The 11,005-nt window shown below is 33.5% G+C and overlaps 1 protein-coding gene across 1 annotated transcript in view; it reads left to right on the top strand.

The window, feature by feature from the left end:
* The first annotated feature begins 729 nt into the window (after nucleotides 1-729).
* Nucleotides 730-11,005, top strand: part of LOC129217415 (protein regulator of cytokinesis 1-like) — a 62,651-nt gene continuing 52,375 nt past the window's right edge. The window contains exon 1 of the mRNA XM_054851714.1: nucleotides 730-808. The gene's annotated coding sequence lies outside the window, so the exon portion shown is untranslated. The remainder of the gene's footprint in view (nucleotides 809-11,005) is intronic.

Genomic DNA, 11,005 nt, shown 5'->3' with positions numbered 1-11,005 from the left:
AACGTAGTATTACTTTTTAAAGAGGAAGCAACTTGCAAGAAAGTTAGATTAAATTTCTTACATGTCAGTTCCGTGTACTGGTAAACACACAAATCTTATACTCACTTAGATTTCCTTTCATTTTTGTTTTCCTTCCTTTTTTTTTTGGCTAAAAACATTGGTGTATTTTAATTTGTAATACACCAATTCAGCATTTCCATGTTTGTAACGTGTCGAATATGAACATCACTAGTCAATTTAGCAGAATCTTGCACATAAAAATGCACAAAATTCTCTTCTTCCGTAATTTATTTGTAAGCTTTCAAATGAAGAAAACTTCGCCCCTACTTCAACAGTCATTCCTCTATAAATACAATAATTAGATCATTAAAATACTATCCATGTAGGAAAGTATGCTGAGAAAAGCACGAGGCGTAGTTGTTGCTCGCTGGAATAAACAACGCGAACGTGATCGCCAAATATCGAGGACGTCTGAAACCACGCCAAGTTACTACAAAGGTTGCTAGAAAAATCGAGGAGTAGCAGACACTTCCTTACTCAATATTATATGAAAAATCGTTCTAAATGATCAAAAATTCATTTTCTTCAAAATTTTCTGTTTCAGAATATTATAAATGAAATGTTTCCTTTTTTTGCAGCAGATGACCGGTATTCAAACAGTATTTTTCAATAACCGTTATTAAAAATTAATGTTTACACGAGTGAACTGAAATGAAGGTAAGAATAACCGCGAGATTTACATTTTTATTGCAGAACGGCAGAACAGAGTCGGTTACTGTTTGCGTAGAAATTTTTTCGATTTTTAACGGTGAGTTTTCAAAATGCTAATAATGTTAATGTATTTAGTTTCCTACACTACAATTTCGGCAGTTAAAAAAAAACTCTACGTCTCTGAAAAAGTTTAAATGTGAGCACTTCAAATCAGTGCATCCGTAAACAGGCTCATCAATTCAAAATTTAAAGGAGCGATGGGCGTAAACAATCAGTGGTTTGGTAAAAGTCACAGTAACGAGGTTCACAATCAATGAAAATGAATATGCTCAATATATATTTCAGAGAAAACATCTCACATCCATAAATTGTTCACGTAACTCCCAATGTCGAGGGGGGTGGGGGCAGGCCAAAATGATGGCTCTGTCCTTTAAAAACAAAATACTGCGATCAACTTTTAAAATTCAGAAATTTTATTTTGTGTCAAAGTCCAAAACTCGCTTTAATTGATCTAGATTTTTGCTAATGGATTTAGACCTAGTTTTGATTTGTTGCTCCTTTGTTCAGAGGCACTGACTGTGAAGAAGGGGGGGGGGGAGGGTTGTAGCCTCTCGCATTTCTATATCAATAATTAGATTTTTTGTTAGTTCTCCTTTATTGTTGTTGGTAAAAGCATCTTTGTTTAGCAATAACTCATTGAGAGTATATCAAGAACTATTTGACCAAAAGATAAATGAAGTTTATTTCCACAAATTTAGATAATTAAATAGTCTTTATCAAATTTGACTCAAGAGATTTTAATTTGAAATGTTACAAGCTTACAAGCCCTTTATTGTAATGGTATGATAAAGACATATAAAATTCATTTTAGTGTTTATTATTATAAAATATAGGGCCACATTCTGACAAAAATATTAAAGTAAAATGAAGGTATAACTTTGATATACACCCCCAAAAATTACGCGCCAAATCTGGCATTTCCTACGGACTTTTTAGGGTTGCTGTTTCTTATTTTGGTGTTGCCAATTAAGGTTTTTTCAGCTTTTAGGTTTTTGCTGTTGCCAAATTAAGTATTTTCTTGTATTTTGTACTATTTTTTGAGTTTTTTTTAAAGTTTTGTGTCAACAAAAACAAAAAAAGTCGCCAAATTTCCGATTTGGGGGGTATATCAAAGTAGTTCCAAAATGAACGTTAAATTTGTCATCAAAGTCATAGCTAAAGGCAGGGGGGGGCCATGCCCCCCCCCCCTTCCCGAAATTTTCAAATTCGTACATGCTATAAAAATGCTGTTAAAAATTTCTTTCTTCGCATTTCAACTCGGGGAAAAATTCTAGATCTCTTCGCCCCCTCTTCCCAATATCACCAAAGGTCGTCTAAACTTTTATTTTTAGGGCTTCAATTTAGAAAAACTTTTTGTTGAAGCTCCTCCAAAAATTACCAAAGAATCCCAAACCTGTCCTCTCACTAACTTACTGAAAATGTTCTTAAACCTGCATTTTAAATCTAACCAATATTTCTTGGAAGAATGTCTCTCCCCCCCCCCCATCTCGCCAAAATGCTTTTAATTAGTTTTCATGACTTGAATTTCGAAAATTTTCTTGAAGAGAGCTTCCAGAAATTCCGCCCCTAACATCGTTGAAAGACAAACAAAATTAGGTTTTTGCTTGACTTCTATTCGGAAACATTGCTGGTCCCCTTAACAATACCAAAGATGGTCTTACAATCGTATTCTGAAGATTTCAGTTAAGAAAAAATTCCCGGAGATTGATACGGAATTTTATTCACCAAAGAAAATTTGCGGGGTCAGGCCCTGAAATCTCTCTTCCCTTTAACATTACCAAAAATCTTCTGAAACTGCATTTTAAAGCTACAATTGAAAAAAATTTCGTTGGCGAGCTCCTGAACTTCCGTTTTATTAACATAATTATAGATATAACAATTGTGGTTTTACAATTATCCTCATACCCAGTGCCGTCCCAAGGGGGGGGGTGTCAAGCAGGGCAATCACCACAAAAGGAGTGCCGCATGGTGCCCCTCGTTTTCGACAGAACACGACATTCACACGAAAACAACATTTTCACGAGGGGCGCCTTGCACCGCCTTTCATTGAATAGAAGGCTCCAATTGTATAAAATTAGGGTCGCCTTGGCGGCGCCCCCTCATTTCATGTATCAAATACTCAGTCATAGATACACAAAATTAGAGAATCATTGCAATGATTCTCTTTTTTTTCCTAGGGTACAAAAATATTCTCTCAAAGTCTCCAAAAACATTCATTTCCTTTGCATCATTGAAGCAGATACAATTTCTGAGAATATAACTGTTTAGAATCAAACAAAAGGCACTTCTCCTTTGTCTAGTTCTCATCAAATTTGCTTGAATTCTGCCCCTGCATTCAGTGACGTAACCATAAAAAAGTTTTGAGGGAGCACATTCAAAAAAAAATTCTTTTTGACCATGGTCAAAAGCTGTCTGGTGAAAATTTAGTTTTAAAAATGCAATTTTAGCCTTAAAAGTTCGATTATAGGCCATGTTTATTGAGTTACGGTAAGGGAGGGAGCTCGGAAACTGTTTCCGATTGATTATTTTTTAAAATAAATTGAAATCAATTTCTTCTCATCCTGCAAATTTTCGAAATTGAAATTTCAAAAACGGAACTTTTGACAAATTTTGAAGATTTTATGGATAGGAGGATTTGAATCATTTCCCAGGAAAATTGTTCAAAATTATGGTTTAAAAAATTTAGCAATGTTTTACATTCAAGGGCTATTCAACTTAAATTAATAAAAGTCTTGTCGTTTAAAAACCCATTGCTAGTGATATTAAAGAAAGGCGGCATGGGGACCCTTGCACAAATATTTTCTTAGACTCAAGTCTTAAAATGTAATTTGTAAGGCCATATTTTGTAATATTAAGGCCAGTGATTTTTTGAAATTAGAGCTGCAAAAATGCGATTCTGAGCGATTTTTGATGTTGATTTGATTTATGATAACACACATTGGGGTATATTGCTATTCTCAGCATAGAAGCTTTTACCTCTAATAATCCACAATCTTTTTCCATATTTTATTTCCAGGAGAATACACATGAAAGATGTACATTACACAGGAATGAAAGAACACCTAGGGCTAAAGGCGGGAATCGAACCCGCCTCTCTCTGCTTTCAAAGCAGTTGGCGAAACCACACGGCCACCGAGGCCCCATTTTCGATGTTGTTGAGTATTTGTGGGCTTCTCCCTAAAATTTACAAATATTTGATGCAAAAGAATAACATCTTTGTTTATAACATATATGAAAGCTGGTATTAAGTTGGTACAAGTAAAACCAAAAAACTCATGAAAAGAATTATTGGATGAGTCCAGATCGAAATTTAATTTTGATGTAATTTACTTCGATAAATACATTTTTTATTTATAATCAGCAAATTATTTGTTTGTTCCAGGTTTGATCAATATGAATAACAAACTCAGTTTTAATTATTTGTTTTTTATCTAGTGGGATAACGTTTTACTAGATAAATATCTGGATTTTCAACATTTCTATTTTTTGAAATTTTTTGGGACATTGTGTTACAAATATTCGAAACAGGTTCATTGCTTGTGTTTTAATTTGTATTATGCATAGCCCTCTGATTTTTCTGTTCATTAATATGTAAAAAAAAAAATATGTATTATGTATTGATGTTATGACTAACTTGATTTTTCTGTGTGTATAAAGGGGGGGGGGGGCAAGAAACTTTTGCCCCGGGCACCGTCAGCTCTTTGGACGGCCCAGCTCATACCTCTTTTCCCTCTAACATTACTAAAGATTGTCAAAAATGCTTTTTCAAGACTACAAATCCTTAAACTTTCTGGGGCAGAAGCACCAGTATTTTAAGACACATTTGATATAGAAAAGAGGCTTTCAATTTCATACACCTCCCATTTAGTTTTTGACTTCAGAATGGCCCTGAAGGTCGGATCATGCCCGGCAGCAGCATCTGACACTTACCGCTGCTTCAAAAGAGGGTTTTAACTACGCTCGCCAGACGTGCCGGTTTACTTCACGTCCCGGAAAATGATAAATTTGACGTTAGATGTCCAAAATAAATGGAAAAATAGTTAACTGTGAAGGATTATTTAGGATAATTACTTTGTCAGTTGCAATATTAATATCTAAAATTAATATTAAACTAGCTTGTGAAGGTTTTTACAACAACATTAAAATCAAACGAGTTCTAGCTAATTAAAAGTACATGTAAATATTGTTTATTTTTTTAAAATTCAAAGTGTTTTTCCTTTCAAGTAACTTGAAAAAATTAACATGTAGGAAATAAAATGTTTAAATTTATCTGCTTGGGTCATGTATTATTACTCCTTGTTTTGGTTCATAATTTAGTAAACATTTATTCATGGCACTGCAAATGAATTATCCGCTAAAATACTCTAAAAACCATCCAAGGTTGTGAAGCCTTTCGAATACCTGCGAAAATAGGGCGGAGGGGAGAGATTTTTCTTCTGGTGTCCCCGTTGAACATTTCAGAAATCTGGCAAGCCTAGTTTTTACCCTTTTGACAAAACCACAGACAGTCCAAAATTAGGTTTTTATGCTCTTAATTTTGGAAGCTTTTCGCATCAGAGTCCCCAATCCCTGCTATCTTTTCTAATATCACTAAAAGTAACTTAAAATTGCATTTTCAGAATTTTTATTTTGAAAATTCACGGAAGGACAGCAGCTGCTTACCCGCCCCTAATGCCGTCATACCAAACATAATCGAAAATCATATTTCTTGGACTTAGATTGCAAACAATTTACCCTGGGGAACCTCTTTCCCTTGTCTAACCTTACCAAAGAGAACGTTAGACTGTTTTAAGAAGGAAAATCTCCTAAATTTCCGTCTCCTTCCCGTAAACTCACCCAAAGAAAAATTAATGGCGTTTTAAAGCCTTATTGGCAAAAATTTGAGAGCCCCCTGAACCTCATCTCTTCTCCCTCCAACCTCATCAATCCTAAACCTTATAACTTCGAAAAATTTCTGAGTTAGAGCAACCTCCTCCTCCCCAAATATTTCAAATATGTATCCCAAAATTGCGTTTTAAAAACTTTAAGGTACAGATGTGATATACCCCCCATTTGGCGACTTTCGATTTTTTGCACAAAATTGAAATATTTTTCTCGCCAATGAGGCGATAATTTTTTAAGCATGGCATCCCTGACGAAACTAACCTGTGTTTAGCAACCCAAAGGCAATCTTACAGATCTGTTCAAACTTGTTTACTTGGGTTGTTTACTCGGTTTCACGCAGAAGAGATACGTGGTGTTTTTTCGTGTAATATACCTTACAGGAATGCTTATTTTGTGTTAGTTTAAATTCAGTAGTTGTGTTTTAAAGTAAAAACATTAGAAAAAGCCAGTTTCTTCAAACTTGAAGGTTAATTAAAAGTTAACTCCAACATGGTGTGTATCTGTAACGTGCCAGTGTCATATGATGTATTGTTTTAGACTGAGTGTGAGGATTTATACCATAAAAAGGTAAGTTCTTTATTTTAGAATTAAAAAAAAAAAAAAAAACTCTCACTTCCGAAATTCTTTGTTTTTACAAATCCTTGAGGGGTTCTTGTAGTTTTTAACTTTATTTTTACTGTATGTAAATTAATTTTAGAAAAATAGTACGGTTATTTTGTTCTAAAAGTTAGTTCTTATCGATGCCACGAATTATTTAGACATTCTATGAATGTGCCTCCTTTAGTACTGAATTTCTGAAAATAAGTTGACTCCAGCATTTTATAAAAATATAAAGGTGTTTTATGTAAAATATAATAGGTATTTTGAAAGCATGTCTGGATAGCAAATAAATGTGTGGTATTTTTGTATTGTTTATGTTTAGTATGTTCTGTTGAGCTATTTCTACTTTTCATGCATCAAAATTTGAGTAACTAAGCGCTTTTTTGGTTGAAATAGTTATTGATTTTGGGGATGTTTTCCGCTTTAAACATCGCAATTCGAATCGCTTTGCTCTTTTTTAGCAGAGTATGACAAAAGTTTTCGTTCGATGAAATGCATGTTGGGAAATAGCTTTTATTTCTATTGGTACATATTTCATTGATGAGCTGTTATAGTAATTTGTCAATTTAAGCATGTTAAATACTTTCTAGTAATTCGTCTTTGTGTACAAAAACTTTCTAGTTTCTGGTATTTTTGAAGCGTATATTCGTGATGTTTTTTATTGTGGTTTTATGTTTTTATATATATTGTGTTCTGAAGTGCTTTGATCATGTTTTTTTATCTGATTTTTTCCTGTTGGCGCTAAAAAAGCATCGCTAAGAACGATGTATGACATATGTCGTCATACATCGTTTTCTTGGCGAGGCTTTCTTGGCGCCAACAAGAAAAAGTCGCCAAGGGTGGGGTATATCACATCAGTTCCAACTTTAATAACAAAATTTTACGGGGTCAGCCACAAATGCGTTTTTAAGACTTGCAGGGATGAAAATCTTCCGCGATTTTCCGCTTTTTGTATTTTTTTCATTTCTCGGACGCATTTTTCAGCGATCGATCGTGATCGCGTTCTTTCCGTCAAGATTTTTACTGACTCACGTGTTCTTTCTAAGGTAGAAAGAAGGAAGGAGCTTCGTTTTGTGAGTGGGGAGGGAAAAAGGCTCGAGAGTGACATAGAAAACGTCAGCGTTTATGCATTTCGAAATCCAATTGCATCCGCTTCCATAACACTCGCTCATTTTTGTCTACTATGCCATCCTATCTCTTAAACCTTTATAACTTTTTGAGGACTATTATTTTCAACCCTTCTTGTATGTATTTTGTTTTTTGCTGAAGACTTGTACGCTCATTATTTTGCCACGCCCATTTCACAGTCACTTTCTAGCAATCGCGCAAATACCCCCTCACCTCCCTTCTGCCCCGACCTTCCCATCAGGATTCTTGCTGAGGCATACATTCTTTCTTGAGTAGAAAGAAGCAAGAAACTTTTTGCTGTGTTAGTGAAGAGGGTGAAATAGGAATGGAGGGAGAAATGCTGGAGAGTGATGGTGGGTGCAATTGTTAGATGTAACTTTTGAAATCCGATTGCATCCGCTTCTGTTACACTCTCTCATTTTTGTCTGCTATGCCATTCTACTGTTTAGACATTAATACCTTTTTGTTGACTAATATTTTCAACCCTTCTTATACTTTATTTATTTTTTGTGAAGACTGCCACGCCCATTCAAATATGTTTATTCTATTCCATCCGAGTTAATTTAAGCCAACATCGTTCTTCAAATCTAGTTTTAATGCTTATCAGGCTTACCAAAGATCTTAATACATTCAAATTTATTTTAATTATAATGTGCTATTTTATTATAACAGACATGTAAATATAGCAAATTAAAGATGCTTATCTTCTCAAATCATGACATAGTGTTTAAAACTTTTTTATCAATTTTAAAATAATCATTTTTATGCTAGTGCTTAAAATGACCATCAAAGTTCAAAAAGTTTTAGATTGTGTTTAGTTTTTTAATGATTTTTATAGAATATACCCAGCTACTCCACAAAAAGGTTAGCTTTACTGATAATGTCATTTTGTAATCATGGTGTCCAGTGATTCAGCTTGTATTAAGTGTTTAATTGTATGGAAGTTTTATAGCATTATATGTCACATTATAAAGTTTTAATTTCACCTGATTTGTGGGCTATGGGAAAATGAAAGTGGTAAATGGAATTGATATATCTGTTAAAATCTTAAATAAATGCAAGCTTATTTTATTTATTCATTTGTTAGCATTTCTACTAGTAAAAAAAAAAACCATTTATTTATTAATATTTGAAAGACAGTATAGTATTGATATAATTTCACTTAATGTAAAAAATATATATATATTCAAATTTTAAGTCTCGCAATTTTTCCTCTTTTTTGACTTCGGCCTGTTTTCATCCCTGGACTTCAAAAATTTCCAGGGGAGTGACCATCAACCAAACACCATTTTCCTTGTAATACTACCAAACATAGTCGGAAATTACGTTTAAAAAAAAAATTTTGAAATTGCGTTTAAAATGACAAACCAAACCTGGTGTCAGTTTGGCATGTGCATATTTCAAAATATTAAAAATACTTAGGTCAGCTCCCCTTACAAACAATAATTTGGGCGCTCCTAACCTTCAAAGCTGAAGAAAAGTGATTGGTGGTACATATTACTATTTCATGTTCCAACTTGTGGGGCTAATTAAAGGTCCTCATGTCGTTGGTATCTTTTGCAATTGGGGCGACATTTACAACACCACACATTATTTTCTGTACTAACAAAACTTGTACGTTATTGAAATTTGATTCAATGATATTATAATAATAAATTTAAATTTCTGAGGAAACATTTGCTCACGTTTAAACATTTTGATGAAGTAACTTTATCTCTTGGTAATTCAGTAAAACTAGTGTTCAAAAGAAAAAATTAAAACAAAAAATTACCCCCTCCGCCCCCCCCCCCCCCCCAAACATTTACCAATGCGTGAAAATGCTTCAAAAATTTTAGCTACACGTGCTTTACAATGATTGGGTTACACTTGCTAGCTGTCTTTTTCAGCGCTAGTTTGGAGAAACTGCTGAATACGTTTTTTTGCACCTTTTACTTCCGAGTTTCCCTCCCTGTTTTGATAACTTTAGAGCAGACTTGACGCATGCGCAAATTGGCGCTAGGTCTCAGCTAAAGTTAAGAGGCAGTACTTTTTTTTCATAGTCCTAAGTAACCTCCTAAAATATTTAACCCCTTTATTTTAAATAGTTTTTATTTTTTGACCTTTAAAAATTTTGCGTTAGTTGTCATTTACAATGTTCTTTGAATGAACTGTTTGCAAAAGCTGTAGCTGTTTGTAAAATAAATTATTTCTCAATAACTAATGTTAAAAAAATTTTGAAAATTTTTACAATATATATTAAAATTTAAAGTATATTTCCGAAGAAAAAAAAAGTGCCAATAACCTAGATTTATATTCAATGAACTAAAAAAATTAAGAAACTGGAAATTCAAGATTTTTTTCAATAAAAATGTGATTGTCAAAATTTTGTATTTTTGGCATGAGGATAAAGAAAAAATTTAATTGATTTATATATTGTTTTTAATGAGCATTAACATGTGTTCTAACATATAAAATGAAAATCTCTGGGGGACTTTGAGAGATTCTGCTCCCTTGCCCCCTATTTCAATAGAAGAGCAAAAATCGATCACAATACTACATTAATATTTTAATGATGTAACTAATATTTGGCAGAGGCCGAATATTCATCCCGTTTGCCGAACATTTGGCTTCGGCTGAATTTTTTTCATTATGACACATATGAAATTTTATCGAGTTCTATTGATTCTTATCATGTTTAATGGGTAATTTAAATGAAATCTTGTTACATTATTATGCATTGGCGCTTTTAAGGGTAGTTCACTCATGAATGACAACTAAAATATCTGCTGCAAACTAGATACTTTATAAAATGAGTTTAAAAGATGGGAAATTTGATTTAATATATGTTAATGGAAAGAAAAATTTAGCTGATTGCTTGACAAAATGTTTAACTGTGCAACACAGTTAATGGACTTTCTGTAAAAGAGTTCTATTTTGGTGATTAAATATTTTTACGAATTCTGTAAATAGTAATTGTAGTACCGTAACCTGTAAATAGTTTCCCGTAATGAATATACAACCCCTTTACATTCGGCTGAAGTATACGAGCCCCCTATTTCCTTTTTTTTCATTGATAAAATTTGATAATGGTCTACGCATTTCGAGAAGCAGTAAGAATGTTGTGGAAACTTTTCGATGTTTATAAAAGCGTCCTGCGTGATAAAAAGTTTCAGTTTCGATTGAGAATTTGTATTGAGAGTTTATTATTAGTTCTGTTTATTACAAGGCATTTCACTGTGTTGTTTTCGTATTTGGAAGTAAATACGTGTGTAACCGTTGAGTTTACGGTGTTGAGTGATACTTGTTTAATTGCTGATGATTAATTTAGCAGTTAACGATTTCTCCTGTACATAGTGTAAATAAAGCTCCTGTGTTTTTATCAAGAACTGTGTCATCCTTTCAAGAAAGTTGGAAGGCGCAGCGGATCCGTTACAATTGGCGCCCAACGTGGGGCTTCTTCTGGACTTTCTTGGAGTAAGTGTGACTTTGGACATTTTTTTCATAAAGACTTTGAATTTGGGACTTTATTTTTTTATGGTGATTACTCGCGCAATGGATGACCAGTTAAAACAACTTCTAGAAGCAATTAATGCTGTGAAAAGTGACTTGACCGAAAGTTTGGCGGCTAATCAAGAACAATTGA

This window comes from Uloborus diversus, chromosome 2 (genome assembly GCF_026930045.1).
Source record: "Uloborus diversus isolate 005 chromosome 2, Udiv.v.3.1, whole genome shotgun sequence".
Classification (NCBI taxonomy): domain Eukaryota; kingdom Metazoa; phylum Arthropoda; class Arachnida; order Araneae; family Uloboridae; genus Uloborus; species Uloborus diversus.
Note: the sequence above shows the minus strand (reverse complement) of the source record. Positions and strands in the feature narration are given on the sequence as shown.